The sequence below is a fragment of the Eucalyptus grandis genome, chromosome 7 (assembly GCF_016545825.1).
Source record: "Eucalyptus grandis isolate ANBG69807.140 chromosome 7, ASM1654582v1, whole genome shotgun sequence".
Lineage (NCBI taxonomy): Eukaryota > Viridiplantae > Streptophyta > Magnoliopsida > Myrtales > Myrtaceae > Eucalyptus > Eucalyptus grandis.
In genome coordinates this window covers 7,505,332-7,522,138 of record NC_052618.1, presented here as the reverse complement: position 1 = coordinate 7,522,138, position 16,807 = coordinate 7,505,332, and the positions used below count along the sequence as shown (strand labels likewise).

Below are 16,807 nucleotides of genomic sequence, written 5' to 3'. Positions count from 1 at the left end.
TGTCATTCAAGTGTCCATTTTTTTTGCAAAAATATAGGAAATGAAAATGATGAGAAAAAAAAAAACAAAAATATAGTAAAAAAAGTTAATAAAAGATTTTTATAAGAATCAGATGGATCGGTTTGTCTAGCCCATTCTTTTAATTTCTTTTTGGACCCAATCCGTTTCTTTTCCCTCAAACCCAGCCCATTCCCTTCATTTTATTTTTTCATTATTGACCCATCCGAAGCAGCAGGGGCGTGGCCACTTTGCGGTTTCTTCTCTGCCTTTCGCGCGCCCAGGCTGCGAGCGTAAGGAAGCGACCGGGACGCAATCAGCTCCATCATTTTAATTCTTTTCCTAAGCTCCTTTCTATTTTGCCTATCCTATTTTTATCCCTCGTTATGTGGAGACTGTTCATCACGAAATAAGCTACTATCGACTCGCTGTTACTTTGATCCACATGTTTTGAGTTCATGGAGGTTGCTGTAGTAATCTTGAGATGCAAGTTTACTACTTTCCCTCTGGCCTACTTCTCTATTCCTCCTTGTAAACAAATTAGGCTATGATGTAATAGCTATTATGATTATAACATAATTAAGCTATATTACCTATTGCACTAGGGTGACTGTAGGCATGTTTGTTTTGATCACAATCAGTTTATATTGTTTCATGGCTAAATGAAAAATAAAATAAAATCAAGAGAGCTGCATGGATAAATACTTTATTATATTACTTCGCTGGTTCTAAGTAATCTCAAATCAGAGGCCACGCTGACCACTTTTTTAGGGCGTTATTTGATATACATGAATATATTAATTTATATGTATTTTGGCCCATTTGGCAATATTGAGAAATCAATGCTAAGAGTCTAAAGAACTCATTTTTAAGTGTTAATAATCTTCAAGTGTTAAAAGGAAAGCAATAGTTATTTCACAATAACTAAGTATCTATAATCTTTCCGAATATATAACCGCGACCATGATTAGTAGATAAGATTTTAATTATCGTCAATTACTTTTTTTCTACTAAATAAATTAAGTGACCCCTTTTTGACGTACTTATATGTATTAAATAAGTTTAATTAAATCTTTTAAGTCTAAACTAATTAGAGTTATCTAACAAGCTTAGTTGCATTTAAATTGCTTTAATTTTCGGCGCGAGGGCTATTCGGCGGTTGACAAGTCAAATGTTTGAATATCACGTGAACAAAAAGAAAATGCCACTAATTTGGAACGTGGTTTCCTAGAGAAGGTTTTGCATTGGTTGTTTTACGAGAGAATCTCGGGTTAGGAGGCCTCCACGACGTGGGGACGACCCATTTAATGGACGACATGTGGCGCCACGTGTCGTCCGGGTCCCATCGACGTGGGGAAAACAGTTGACCGAGTTGCCGGAGATCCCTTGGTGTCCTGATTTCGATTTGAACAGTTACCCAATCCTTTTCTTTTCCCTCAAACCGTCCATTCCCTTCATTTTATTTTATTTTATTTTGTCAATATTGGCCCATCCGAAGCAGCCGAGGCGTGGCCAGTTTGCGGTTTCTTCTCATCCTTTTGCACGCTCGGGCTTTGAGCGAGCACGTCTGTGAGGGGGGGAACGACGACTGAAGGAGAAAAGAGAGAAGAGAGAGAGAGAGACCGAGAGTGAATTTCTCTCCATTCGCCGGTGGTTCGCCCGAATCACCCTCGTCCATCTGAGGAAGCCAACTCGCCCATTGTCGTTCGTCACAGCAAGCTCTTGAACCAGGTAGGCCTGAAGAACGCCCTGCTTTTTTCTAGCATAAAATTTATGTTTTGGGTGAATCTTGTGATGATGATTTGGAGTCATGTTTTAAGTCGCAGGTCACATGTCCGAACTGAGATTCCGTAATGGATTTTGTGTGATTCGCTGTGTGATATTGTTTTGATCCGATTTTGGTTTATGCTCACTTCATCCATCGACTAAATAGAAGGTAATGTTGCGTTTTTCGTTTTTATGGCATATATGCGTTACCAAGTCGGCCATGGACGAACGCCTCCTCGTCGGAAAATCTGTTCTCACGCCGGTGAAGCCTGCGGTTAGTGGCTGCCATAGTCGGTCAATTCCTCTTCATTTAATATACATTTGAGTGATTTTTATGCTAGTTTTATTGGGTTTCTGTCATACATGTCTTTATAGTCGCGAAAATCCCATGACCGGAGCTAGTCCAGCGGCGTTAGCAATCACCAGCCAATTAGTTTTCGACGCCCGGTCGGTGTGGACGACCGGTGAAGGGTGGTGGGCCTGAACCCGAGGCAAGAGATGTCGTCGGAGGCGGAAGGTGGTTCGGGTCGATTTAGAGAAGTGGGCATGAGCAAGCGTCGAGATGAAAATGATGCAGAAAAAAAAAAAACATAGAAAAAAAAAAAGAAAGAAATTTTAAAAAATAAAAATAAAAGATAAAGAATAAAAAATCGGTTGTACTAGAAAAGGGGTCAAATCCAGCCAATGGGTCGGATCTAGTTGGCCTAGTTAGAGATCGCAGGCTTAGTGGTTGGGCCGTGTATAATAGAAATGAGATAAATTGGAGGCCGCAGGTTTAAACGCGAATGGGCGCATTTGATATGTTTGGGCCAGCCTGAATTCAAACTCTACCTAGACCATTAGGTTCTCGGTCAAACACATATCCGGATTGGGTTCTCTAACCCAGCCCAAAGTCCTTTTCCCCAGATAAAATAATATCTTTAAAAATAATAAAAAAGTAAAAAATCCTGAAAAATTAAAAACTCGTAAAAATTTTAGAAAATTCAAGAAATCCATAATTAGTTTTGGAGATTCCAAAAAATTCAGAAATTTAAGAAACTAGCTTAAAAATTAGATTTTCGGTATTTTTTTTAAAGCAATTGTAGAAATCCTTTAATAAAAAATTGAAACCTAATTGAATAATCCTTTAGGGCTTTATCATAGGATTTCTTGGATGCCATTTTTTTTTTAGAGATACGCTAGGTTGTTGTTTGCATTTGTTATTACAATTATACTTGATTGCACATTTCTCATATATTAATTGTTCTTTTCATTTTTAGAATGGTCAAGAAAAACTTTAAAATCTTCGATAAGCTACCCTGATACTTTAATTAATACTTAATCAAATTTAGGTTTCAAAAGGGCATTGGTTGTATAATTAGTATAATCAAGTCCCCGAGTTTGAAATCTCTAGTTGTGTATGTATCAAGACGACATTCTCGCAATCACCGGCCGTGGTGGCTCTGTTGGATAGGCTCGACCTTTGAGCGAAAGGTCGGGAGCTCAAGTCCCCGCAACGCAAGTTGCAGGAAGGCTGGCAGGCCATTAGGTGATTTACGCGTGGCACCCGGTGGAGGGTCATGGGCTAGCGTCACCTCGGGGTTTACGTGGCGGCTGTTGGCCAAAGCAGTTCCTCCAGCATCAAAAACGATAGTATGCTATTTGGTTCGCCATGGTGTATGCTGGTCTGCTTTTTGGCCCGCGTGGGCTTCATGGTCCAATAACCATGGCATCCTAATCTCCAGGGCATTTAGAGTATGCTTTTCCTAGGTTTTTAGGGTACGCTCTCCTTGGGCATCTCGAATTTCCTTTCGAGTCCATAAGGTATTGTCGGCACACTCTACGATGGTTTTCGTTACACGATATCTTAAACACACAATCCATGCATGATTATCTTATTGTTAAACATGCAAACATCACTTCACATCAACTCTTAGCTAAGATTGACGAACCATAAGGACTCGAGCCTTAATGCAAGCCTACATCCTTCCAATGATCCAAGACTAATTAGACTCAAAGATTGATGACGACCAACAGCACAAATCGGCCCCACTGAATACACCACCTAGATGATCAGTTCATTGTTCTGGTTTTTTTTTTTTTTAATTGCATTTTACTGGAGGAAAGGAGCTGTATTTTTTAAAACAAGCGAAGGTAGGTTTAATCGCTTCTGGAAATGAGCTGTATTCTAGAAGGAGGAAATGAGCGTTGTTGGGAAACGAGTGGAGATAGGTTGCTGTATTTTGAAAATGGACCATATTCTAGAGGGAAGAAGAAATGAGCTTTGTTCGGAAACGAGCAGGAGAGTAGAGAAAACAGTTAGCGTGAAATCATTAGTATTCTTTGCTGTGGGAAAGAAAAATATATGCAACCAACCGAGGCAAATAAGAAATTGGCGGTGTTGGGAAATAAGCAAAGGAGGAGAGAGGAATAGTTAGTGTGACATTGTCGGTATTCTTTGTTGTGGGGAAGAAAAATATGTGCAACCTACAAGAGGGGTGAGGCAAATGAACCATATCATAGAAGGAGGAAGAAATGGGCATTGTTGGGAAACACAAGCGGGGGAAGAGAGAGAGAGGAGCAGTTAGGTCGGAGCCCTATAAATTAACATTGAAACATAACGAGCAATTGGTCAGGACAAAAGCCCAAGCATTCAAGAGAATTTTACAAAAACAATTAGAGCCAACATGATAAACATGGTGCACATGTGCCTTCTTAAGGATACGCTGCTTATGACATACGAGCTCTGTCCAATGGCAACATAAGAATATATGTTCAATCATTTTCACTTCGCTTCTACACGAGTCACATATAGGATTGGTTAAGATATTTCTCTTCCATAGATTTTCCTTGGATGGAATGGTATTTTGACATAAACTCCATAGAAAGATCTTTACGTTTGTGCATGCCTGCAAGTTTCAAAATGCAATCCATAAGAATTTTGGGATTTGGTAAGATGTTGATAGTTGTACTTGTTGTGCCTTTTTTACCGATTCTTGTCTGAGGATATCATATCCATTTTTTACTGAGATATTTCCACACTTGGTGCCCGTCCACACTAGTTCATCATTTGAATTCTGACACTTGATTGGAATAGCTAAGATCTCTGTGTGGTTTGTTCATCAAACAAGTTATTTAGAAGTCGCTCATTCCAACTTCCCTTTTCAAAGTTCATTAACTCTAAAAAAAATTGTGGATCGTTTCTATTCTTTGGACCTCCAACGATGCCCCTCTTCAACCACTTATATATTCTGATTTGAACATTTTCTTCATTTCCTATTGACCATATTATTGAATTCGAAATTGCTTCTCTTCCCATCATGATACTTTGCCAAACCCATGATGGTCTTGACGCTTTCTCAGTATGCCAGAAATCAATATGATTGAGATACGGTCCTTTTAGGGACTTACTCCATAATGCATCTAGATTTTTTGCCAATCTCCAATCTTGTTTACCCAGGACAGCTTTGCTAATAGTAATTAAATCCCCGAAGCCCATTCCTCCTTTGTCTTTTCTTGTGTTTATCATTCTCATCTTTTCCAGTGTTAACCAATATTTGTGCACTGTTTTTACTGGAAAAACAGTGTACAAAAATTTCTTGTCATATTTGGCGAATTAACTAAAGGCTTGACACGGTTATAGTGATTACCTGGATTTAGAATAGAGTGGACATTCGCTAAAGGTTTGGTTTTCATCACGCTTTTGAAAATTTGGGTGCTTTGTTTGTTCATTTTGATTCACATTTCGCTGCGGTTATTTCTTGGGAAAAGGCACACATATGTCGATACCATGCTGGTATAATTGGGAGTCAATGAAAAAGGAGCGAGCGTGTAGATTGATCTATGTTTCTCTTAGCTCTCGATGAGAGGAAAAAGATTCGGACAAATTGCATTAGGTTGATCAAGAAAAGAAACAAAAGAATAACCCTCTTCACATTACTAACATGTGTACTATGCAATGAACTTGAGATTTGCTTGTAGTGGTGCTCTGTTTGGTATGAGACTCGGAGATAAATTCCAAAATGGTTCACTCAATTAAAATATTTTTTTGGTAGAGAAGGGAATTAGCCATTTGATAATGCTTTGTGCGGACGTGTGTGTCTATGTCAAGAGAAAATAGTGGAATCTTAGTAGGAGGAGGGACTGATGAGGAAAGAGAATGCAAAGGAAACGCCAACATCTCTATTTACTATCCGATGTGACAATCTTTTTACTTGTTCCGTTCATTTGGACATTTTTCAGGCGCGATGGGTGAACGTAAAATTGTGTAGTATATACCTTGCGTAAGCATAGAACTAATAGGCTAGGATCTACTTGGAAGATATATCATGGGTGTCGTGGGCAACATTTATATGCTTTTTGAGTTCTTTATGGAAGTGGAGGGACAACATTGCTGTTCTAGGAGCTTCAGCTCTTAAAGTTCAGTATCTGGGGTATAGGAGTTCCTTTATTTATTAAAATATCCTTTTGACGTCATTGACCTCTTGCATTTGAGTTCACCTCTAAATAGTTAACTCTTGATTTGGTTGATGACTCTCCGTGATTATTTACAATGCGCTTACCATTCAATGGATTTGAGGTATCATTCAACGATTTTGAATTTCTTGTCAAGTGTGTGCGCATTTAGCTCTTCCCCGACGTTCGTCAAACATAACATGTGGCATGTATTGATCTGCAATTTTCTGTAAAGCTGCAATTTTGCTGAAGAAAACATATAATATGATTCTTGTGCGGTGAAATCACTTTTATATTTGAACCAAAGGAGGAAATAGCCTTTGTAGCCTTTGTCATTTTGTGTACAATTTCATCATCATCATGGACGTAAGATGTGACCAAAAATAATAATTAACATAAGGATGAAACATCCTATAAGGATGACTGCCAAACCAATGTAAGTGATTTTTTTACCCAAAGACAACAAAATTAAAATCGGAATTGCGATTGCGAATGTTGTACCGGCCAACATTATCGCAATCCAGATTAATAATCTGGATTGCGAAATGACAATCCAAATTATTAATCTAGATTGCGATAATGTTGGCTGGTACAACATTCGCAATTCCGATTTTAATTTCTTCGTCTTTTGGGTCAAAAAATATCAGTTACACTAGTTTGGCAGTCATCCTTAAAGGATGTGTCATCCTAATGTTAATTATTTTTTTTTGGTCACATCTTACGTCCATGATGATGTTGAAATTGTACACGAAATGACAAAGGCTATTCCCTCCTTTGGTTTAAATATAAAAGTGATTTCACTGCACAAGATTCACATTAGATGTTTTCTTCAGCAAAATTGCAGCTTCCTAAGAAATTGCAGATTAATACACGCCACATGTTCTAAGCCGACGAACGTCGAGAAGAGTTAAATGTGGACACACTTGACAAGAAATTCAAAATTGTTGAATGAAATGCAAAATTGTTGAATGATACCTCAAATCCATTGAATGGTAAGCGCATTGTAAAATAATCATGAAGAGTCATCAACCAAATCAAGAGTTAGCTATTTAGAGGTGAACTCAAATGCAGGAGGTCAATGATGTCAAAAGGATATTTTAATAAATAAAGGAACTCCTACTGAACTTTAAGAAGTGGAGCTCCTAGAACAGCAATGCCGTCCCTCGACTTCCATAAAGAACTCAAAAAGCATTAAATATTGCAATCGGGTCCCTCTACTCTTTTTAGTTCCTTACCTAATTATTTTCAATTACGTCACGTTAGTGGAACATTTTCTACGTGCCTATTTGTAATATCATCAACATGAAAACCTATATGAACAGTATCATACCTTAGTTGTTTAATCATCTAATGACTAATCAAAAACTCCATTTCATTATCGAGACAGTAGTTGTTTAATTATTCTCATGCCAATAATTTTGGTCTGTTCCAGCTTTGATAATGTGGATTGGAGCTTTTGATTTTGTACCCCGTCCAAATAACTGAAAAAGAGCCAATAAGGGGAATCTTTTGGTTTCCTTTGTGCTGGTTTTTCATGCTTTTGAAGGGACATATGTGAAGTTCGAACTTTGGACCCTTCCTGTGCATTTGATTTAAGATTCCAATGGACATAAGTAGAGTTTGAAATAGCTAAAATCCACTTCTCAACCAATTGCACATAATATGTTTGATCAAGTTTCACCAAGGCACGGCTGTGAAATGATACGTGGAAGTGTTCAATCCGAAGGTGTTTTGATACAGTTTACATAATGTTAATTTTTTTGTTAGCTATCATGTTTCAAGTGTTTTTGTAACTGTTGAGACTGGAACTAAACCAAATTGAGTGCCTTCGCCTGCAACTATCCCTTCCTGTCACCACCTCCAACCGCTGCAACATCACCGTCGCAGAGTAGCGCCGGACCATCTCTGACTGTCGTGGACTTCATATGCTCTCTTTACTGGTGACAACTCTCCAACGAGTTGCTTCGATCACTCTTGAGTTCGCTACATCCAGTCGAAGCTTCTTCGTCTAACTCAGATTGGAGACAATCACAGATGAATATCCATGTTGCATAATTCCGTTGGTGGATATTGTCACCGCCGAGCATTGTCATTAGAGATTCTCGTTATCCAACTTCTGATGTCTATCATCATCGTCCTTAAATAAGAAATTAGCATTGTTGGGAGATAAGCAAAGGAGGAGAGAGGAATAGTTAGTGTGACATTGCCGGTATTCTTTGTTGTGGGGAAGAAAATATATGCAACCTACAAGGGGGGTGAGGCAAATGAACCGTATCATAGAAGGAGGAAGAAATGGGCATTGTTGGGAAACACAAGCGCAGGAAGAGAGAGAGAGGAGCAGTTAGGTCGGAGCCTTATAATTAACATTGAAACATAACGAGCAATTGTTCAGGACAAAAGCCCAAGCATTCAAGAGAATTTTACAAAAACAAAATTAGAGCCAACATGATAAACATGGTGCACATGTGCCTTCTTAAGGATATGCTGCTTATGAAATACGAGCTCTGTCCAATAGCAACGTAAGAATATATGTTCAATTGTTTTCACTTCGCTTCTACACGAGTCACATATAGGATCGGGTAAGATATTTCTCTTCCATAGATTTTCCTTGGATGGAATGGCATTTTGACATAAACTCCATAGAAAGATCTTTACTTTTGTGCATGTCTGAAAGTTCAAAATGCAATCCATAAGAATTTTGGGATTTGGTAAGATGTTGATAGTTGAACTTGTTGTGCCTTGTTTACTGATTCTTGTCTGAGGATATCATATCCATTTTTTACTGAGATATTTCCACACTTGGTGCCCGTCCACACTAGTTCATCATTTGAATTCTATCCCTTGATTGGAATAGCTAAGATCTCCTGTGTGGTTTGTTCATCAAACAAGTTATTTAGAAGTCGCTCATTCCAACTTCCCTTTTCAAAGTTCATTAACTCTAAAACAAATTGTGGATCGTTTCTATTCTTTGGACCTCCAATGATGCCCCTCTTCAGCCACTTATCTATTCTGATTTGAACCTTTTCTTCATTTCCTATTGACCACATTATTGAATTCGAAATTGCTTCTCTTCCCATCATGATACTTTGCCAAACCCATGATGGTCTTGACGCTTTCTCAGTATGCCAGAAATCAGTATGATTGAGATACGGTCCTTTTAGCGACTTGCTCCATAATGTATCTAGATTTTTTTGCCAATCTCCAATATTGTTTACCCAGGACAGCTTTGTTGATAGTAATTAAATCCCCGAAGCCCATTCCTCCTTTGTCTTTTCTTGTGTTTATCATTCTCATCTTTTCTAGTGTTAACCAGTTTTTGTACACTGTTTTTACTGGAAAAACAGTGTACAAAAATTTCATGTCATATTTGGTGAATTAACTAAAGCGTGACACGGTTATAGTGATTACCTGGATTTAGAATAGAGTGGACATTCGCTAAAGGTTTGGTTTTAATCACACTTTTGAAAATTTGGGTGCTTTGTTTGTTCATTTTGATTCACATTTCGCTGCGGTTATTTCTTGGGAAAAGGCACACATCTGTTGATACCATGCTGGTATAATTGGGAGTCAATGAATAGCTCTTGATGAGAGGAAAAAGATTCGGACAAATTGCGTGAGGTTGATCAAGAAAAGAAACAAAAGAATAACCCTCTTCACATTACTAACATGTGTACTATGCAATGAACTTGAGATTTGCTTGTAGTAGTGCTCTGTTTGGTATGAGACTCGGAGATAAATTCCAAAATGGTTTCACTCAATTAAAATATTTTTTTGGTAGAGTAGGCAATTAGCCATTTGATAATGCTTTGTGCGAACGTGTGTGTCTATGAGAAAATAGTGAAATCTTAGCAGGAGGAGGGACTGATGAGAAAAGAGAATGCAAAGGAAATGCCAACATCTGTATTTACTATCGATGCGACAATCTTTTTACTTGTTCCGTTCCTTCGGACATTTTTGAGTCACGATGGGTGAACGTAAAATTGTGTAGTATATACCTTGCGTAAGCATAGAAATAATAGGCTAGGATCTACTTGGAAGATATATCATGGGTGTCGTGGGCAACATTTATATGCTTTTTGAGTTCTTTATGGAAGTCGAGGGACGACATTGCTGTTCTAGGAGCTTCAGCTCTTAAAGTTCAGTACCTGGGTATAGGAGTTCCTTTATTTATTAAAATATCCTTTTGACGTCATTGACCTCCTGCTGAGTTCACCTCTAAATAGTTAACTCCTGATTTGTGGTTGATGACTCTCCGTGATTATTTACAATGCGCTTACCATTCAATGGATTTGAGGTATCATTCAACGATTTTGAATTTCTTGTCAAGTGTGTGCGCATTTAGCTCTTCTCCGACGTTCGTTGGCTCAGAACATGTGGCATGTATTAATCTGCAATTTTCTGTGAATTTTGCTAAAGAAAACATCTAATATAATTCTTGTGCGGTGAAATCACTTTTATATTTAAACCAAAGGAGGGAATAGCCTTTGTCATTTTGTGTACAATTTCATCATCATCATGGACGTAAGATGTGACCAAAAAAATAATTAACATAAGGATGACACATCCTATAAGGATGACTGCCAAACCAATGTAACTGGTATTTTTGACCCAAAGATGACGAAATTAAAATCGGAATTGCAAATGTTGTACCGGCCAACATTATTGCAATCCAGATTAATAATCTGGATTGTGAAATGACAAAGGCTAATCCAGATTATTAATCTGGATTGCGATATTGTTGGCCGGTACAACATTCGCAATTCCAATTTTAATTTCGTCGTCTTTGGGTAAAAAAAATGTCAGTTACACTGGTTCATCCTTATAGGATGTGTCATTCTTATGTTAATTATTTTTTTGGTCACATCTTACGTCCATGATGATGATGAAATTGTACACGAAATGACAAAGGCTATTCCCTCCTTTGGTTCAAATATAAAAGTGATTTCACCGCACAAGAATCATATTAGATGTTTTCTTCAGCAAAATTTACAGAAAATTGCAGATTAATACATGCTACATGTTCTGAGCCGACGAACGTCGGAGAAGAGCTAAATGCGCACACACTTGACAAGAAATTCAAAATCGTTGAATGATACCTCAAATCCATTGAATGGTAAGCGCATTATAAATAATCACGGAGAGTCATCAACCACAAATCAGGAGTTAACTTTTTAGAGGTGAACTCAGCAAGAGGTCAATGACGTCAAAAGGATATTTTAATAAATAAAGGAACTCCTATACCTAGGTACTGAACTTTAAGAACTGAAGCTCCTAGAACAGCAATGTCGTCCCTCGACTTCCATAAAAAACTCAAAAAGCATATAAATGTTGCCCACGACACCCATGATATATCTTCCAAGTAGATCCTAGCCTATTATTTCTATGCTTACGCAATGTATATATTACAAAATTTTACGTTCACCCATCGCGACTCAAAAATGTCCGAAGGAACGGAACAAGTAAAAAGATTGTCGCATCGATAGTAAATACAGATGTTGGCGTTTCCTTTGCATTCTCTTTCCTCATCAGTCCCTCCTCCTGCTAAGATTCCACTATTTTCTCTTGACATAGACACACACGTCCGCACAAAGCATTATCAAATGGCTAATTGCCTTCTCTACCAAAAAAATATTTTAATTGAGTGAAACCATTTTGGAATCTATCTCCAGAGTCTCATACCAAATAGAGCACTACTACAAGCAAATCTCAAGTTCATTGCATAGTACACATGTTAGTAATGTGAAAAGGGTTATTCTTTGTTTCTTTTCTTGATCAACCTCACGTAATTTGTCCGAATCTTTTCCTCTCATCAAGAGCTAAGAGAAACATAGATCAATCTACACGCTCGCTCCTTTTTTTCATTGACTCCCAATTATACCAGCATGGTATCAACATATGTGTGCCTTTTCCCAAGAAATGACCGCAGCGAAATGTGAATTAAAATGAACAAACAAGCACCCAAATTTTCAAAAGCGTGATGAAAACCAAACCTTTAGCGAATGTCCACTCTGTGAACTACAAGACAAGTCCAGAATGGAGAGGTGTGCTAATAGTGCGTGTCTACCTTCAGATCATAAATCTCAACATTGCCGGAAGCAAGCCAGTCTGGCGCTGGTCGGCTATCTTCGGTCAAGGGCTTCTTGGAGGTGTTGAAAGAGAGCTTCATGCCGACGACAAGCCGATTAAAGCCTAACCGAGCAAAAGAGCGATGAGGGTGAAAACTGACGAAGGCGGGAACAGTTGAGAAATTTAAATTTTGTCCTTAATTTTGAGCGTTTGTTGCAATTGGGTCCCTATACTCTTTTTAGTTCCTTACCTGATTATTTTCAATTACGTCACGTTAGTGAAACATTTTCTATGTGCCTATTTGTAATCTCATCGACTGGAAAACCTATATGGACAGTATAGTACCTCAGTTGTTTAATCATCTAATGACTAATAAAAATTCCATTTCATTATCGAGACAGTATTGCACCTTGGTTGTTTAATTATTCTCATGCTGATAATTTTGGTCTGTTCCGGCTTTGATAATGTGGATTGGAGCTTTTGATTTTGTACCCTGTCCAAATAACTGAAAAAGAGCCAATAAGGGGAATCTTTTGGTTTCCTTTGTGCTTGTTTTTCATGCTTTTGAAGGGATATTTGTGAAGTTCGAACTTTGGACCCTTCCTGTGCATTTGATTTAAGATTCCAACGGACATAAGTAGAGTTTGAAATAGCTAAAATCCACTTCTCAACCAATTGCACATAATATGTTTGATCAAGTTTCACCAAGGCATGGCTGTGAAATGATACGTGGAAGTGTTCAATCCGAAGGTGTTTTGATACGGTTTACATAATGTTAATTTTTTTGTTAGCTATCATGTTTCAAGTGTTTTTGTAACTGTTGAGAATGGAACAAAACCAAATTGAGTGCCTTCGCCTGCAACTATCCCTTCCTGTCACCACCTCCAACCGCTGCAACATCACCGTCACAGAGTAGCGCCGGACCATCTCTGACCGTCGTGGACTTCATACGCTCTCTTTATTGGTGACAACTCTCCAACGAGTTGCTTCGATCACTCTTGAGTTCGCTACATCCGGTCGAAGCTTCTTCGTCTAACTCAGATTGGAGACAATCACAGATGCATATCCATGTTGCATAATTCCGTTGGTGGATATTGCCACCGGCGAGCATCGTCATTAGAGATTCTCATTATCCAACTTCTGATGTCTATCATCATCGTCCTTAGATAAGAGGAAAATGGCCGCGACTGATGCTCAACTAATCCGATTGCCACAAGAGCATTAAGAGCTAATTTCTCTCCTTCTTTGGCTTTAATACTCGATTCAATTGGCCGTACTAATTCTTGGTATCTTGCTTCCATTATCAGTGCTCTCTTTTCAATTGGGATAACACACATTCAGGATCTCGTCTTCTTTAGGTATGAACTCTTGAACCAGCTCCCGATCTTTGGATTTCAAGATGATTGTTTCTAGTGAAGTTCCGACAGCCGTGAACCTCCTTCGCAAATCAAGAGCAAGACCACTCTTCAACTCTGTTCAGCTCTACTCAAACAATCGAAGTTAGTCCTTCAATGCTTCATTGCTGCAAAAGCTAAGTTCTCTCCCTCACTCTAATTATAATTTTATTGCAGTCTGTATTTCTGATTCTCTCTGTTTTTGTGTTCTTAGCAGCTTTGATGATCTTTCATTCCAGCGTCATCATCTCTGACGATTTCTCCCTCTGGTTTGAGCAAAACAAGATAGTTAAAGAGATTTTATTTGTCACTCGTGTCCTACGTTCTGAAAGAAAATCCCATTGGTTCTTCTAAACCGCTCGGCAATGTACATTTGCATCTTCATTTTGTCTCGTGATTTTTTTTTCGATCTTTAAGTACCATGAGGAATTCTGAAAGTGATTAATCCCTTCATTATTCTCTGCCCTGTTGAATTCTTCCAGAGATTCAGAAAGTAGGACATGCGACTGTTGGGATTGGATGCATTTACGCGGAGGTCAAATTCTTTACAAAGAGTATGTACTTGTTACTCTTGCCAGTTTCTGGTTTTTGAACTAGCCAAAGCATCTGCATTTTATGAACTACTTATGATGATTTTCCTGCTGATTATAGTAGTTGGTATTCTTTATAAAATTCAGGTGAAAAAAAGAGTCGATTACAAGAATGTGATTGATTGTACAGTGTGCTAATATGAAGTAAATGGCTGTTATTTCCTTTTCTTCTATGGCTGGACTAGTATGTCTGCCATTATGTAATAATCTTTGCCTCAAAACAATTGAAGGACATCTGAGTAGATCATGCTGGCTATGCTCTTGACCTGGACCATAATAGCCTTAACAGGTACTCTTTTGCTACTGTAAGTTGTCCATATTTTAGACATCTGAGTAGATCATGGCTCCTCTGTATGGACCATTGCAGTTCCAATCTAACATGAAACTAAAGAATCTGCTTGACTCATCTTTTGTGACTTATCAGAGAACCTACTCGGTGCAAGCAAGATGACTCTTTCTCATCATCCAGTCCTAAACATCACATTTCTTGTAGGCTGAGCAGAGAGTGCGTGAAGAAGTGAGAAGCTGAGGCTGCAAGAGCATGAGCAAATTGCAGAAAAGAGAAGCAAGATTTGGCTGGCCTTTTCTTTTAGTTATAATTATATCAATTCAGAAAGAAAGAGAATCAAAGTATTTGGTTCTTGTCTGATTAGTTAATGAAGCGGTTGACATTTACTCTCTTTTGTCTGATTAGAATTGCTGCCAACGCAGAAGAAAAGAAAGATGCAACCTTGATTGAGCGGCAAAAGGAGCAAGTTGGTTTCTTTCTGCTGTTATTCTCAAGGAAAGTTGAGGCGCAGGTGCATCTATAGTGATATATAGGTATTTTGATCTGAATATATGCACTAATACATAGCGCAAAGGAAATTGGTTCATCATTTTGTTGGTGTTTACAAGAACAGGAGAAAAACTAATAATTCCCTCTCCATCACATGTCAGCAAGTTGCCCTTTGTCTCTAATCGGTCCTTTTGGTGCACATCATTGATCTGTGCTTTGTCCTTGAACAGGATTTCCTGGAGCAGAAGAGCGCTGGGCGACAGGAGCGATCTGAATATCAGAAACAGATTGGGGATCAGAATATTGCAAAGGTCGAGAAGCAGTTGGAGAGGTGGCAAAATGCCGGGAAAGCGAGAAAAGCAAACCACGATTTTATTTGTTTGGGTTCCCTTAATTGTGTTAAATTGATAAACCTAACCAAATTGATAGTATATGTCAAGACAATAATTTCGCCGTCAACAATAAGGCTATGATCCCTCTTGCACCTAATAAAAAAATGCTGTAGCTGATAGTCATTCAATGTCTTTGCAGTTTGTATTATTCCCTCTAAGGAAATAATTTTCTTGCTTGATGTTAATGATTAAAGTACTAAGTTACTCTTTAGCTTCTTATATGTTATTGCTTAGTGCTGCATCTCATAAATGATGAACTAACTTAGCGGTTTGGTCTGACTTTTAACCTTATTAGATTGGTTTTGATGAAAGTAAATTATTTTCACTTTTTTTTTTTGGTATAAAGCATACACCAAACAGAACCAAGAACCACAAACGTCCTAGTCAACATGACATGAAATTGTGGTGTACTTTTGATTACTTGCGAGACAGAATGTGATGTGATTTTCAGTGAAGTCGAGAGAATTGCATGCTTTGTGCTGCTTTTTGGGAGCAGCTATACCTCTTTTAATCTTAATTTGAGGTTGTGATGAAATTAAACAAGTAATTCAACCGTAATATGAAAATCTACTTGTGATCACAACCAGGTGTTCAAAATTTGAGTTAAGGCAAGACGAATTTGTGTGTAATTGGAATCACAAGGGTTAAAAAAAGAAGGTAAATATGCGAGTCAACAAGCTGGATTGCTAAATTGGTTTTGCACTGCGTCAATCTTTTTTTAATATTAAATTAGTTGTGCAGCAGCATTTCATTTGTAACATGCACAATATTTCTTTGATGTGGAACTGCATGTCAAAAGCTCACCTGCCATTTTTTCTTTCCGTACATTTTCCTTTTCTAGAGGTTGCTTCTCCGTTTTTTTGGGAGTGGGGTTGGAGAGCAGATGAGGTTATAGATCTTGTTACAAATGAGATCCGATTTACACGTTTAATATGCCGTTGGAAAGCTCGTGAAACCATCTATGAACCTCATGAGGATTTCGAAAACCAAAAACGATAATATCTAGCTCAAACGAAGACAGTAAGACGACTAGTCCAGTCAAGCCATTCGAATTACAAAATAGACAGTCAGTTAAGCAATCATCTGGTCAAACCATTCTAGGCTATCATCCATCATCTATAGCCATCTTAAGCTGCAAAGATCATCCACACAAGCATAGAACATCATCCAAGGGTTGAGCTGTAGCCCAATTGCATAAGGTAATCTCGCCTCGTCAAGCTCAAGATCGAAAAGTTCACCTCAATTAATCTTCATGCAAAGCTCAATCGAACAAGGTTACTATAAGCTGGGAGCTAAGACTAGAGGTTGGAGTGGGCTGAGGATCACAACGTCGGATCATCGCCGGGGCTCGGATCAGCTTTAGATTATGCCTAGGAACAGCGGAGAAAG

At 38.3% G+C, this 16,807-nt stretch overlaps 1 long non-coding RNA gene across 1 annotated transcript; it reads left to right on the top strand.

The window, feature by feature from the left end:
- Positions 1-14,137: 14,137 nt before the first annotated feature.
- On the top strand, positions 14,138-14,765 carry LOC120295353. The gene is made up of 3 exons (XR_005552704.1): positions 14,138-14,212; positions 14,479-14,537; positions 14,673-14,765. It is a non-coding gene; the product is annotated as an uncharacterized LOC120295353 (long non-coding RNA).
- Positions 14,766-16,807: the final 2,042 nt, after the last annotated feature.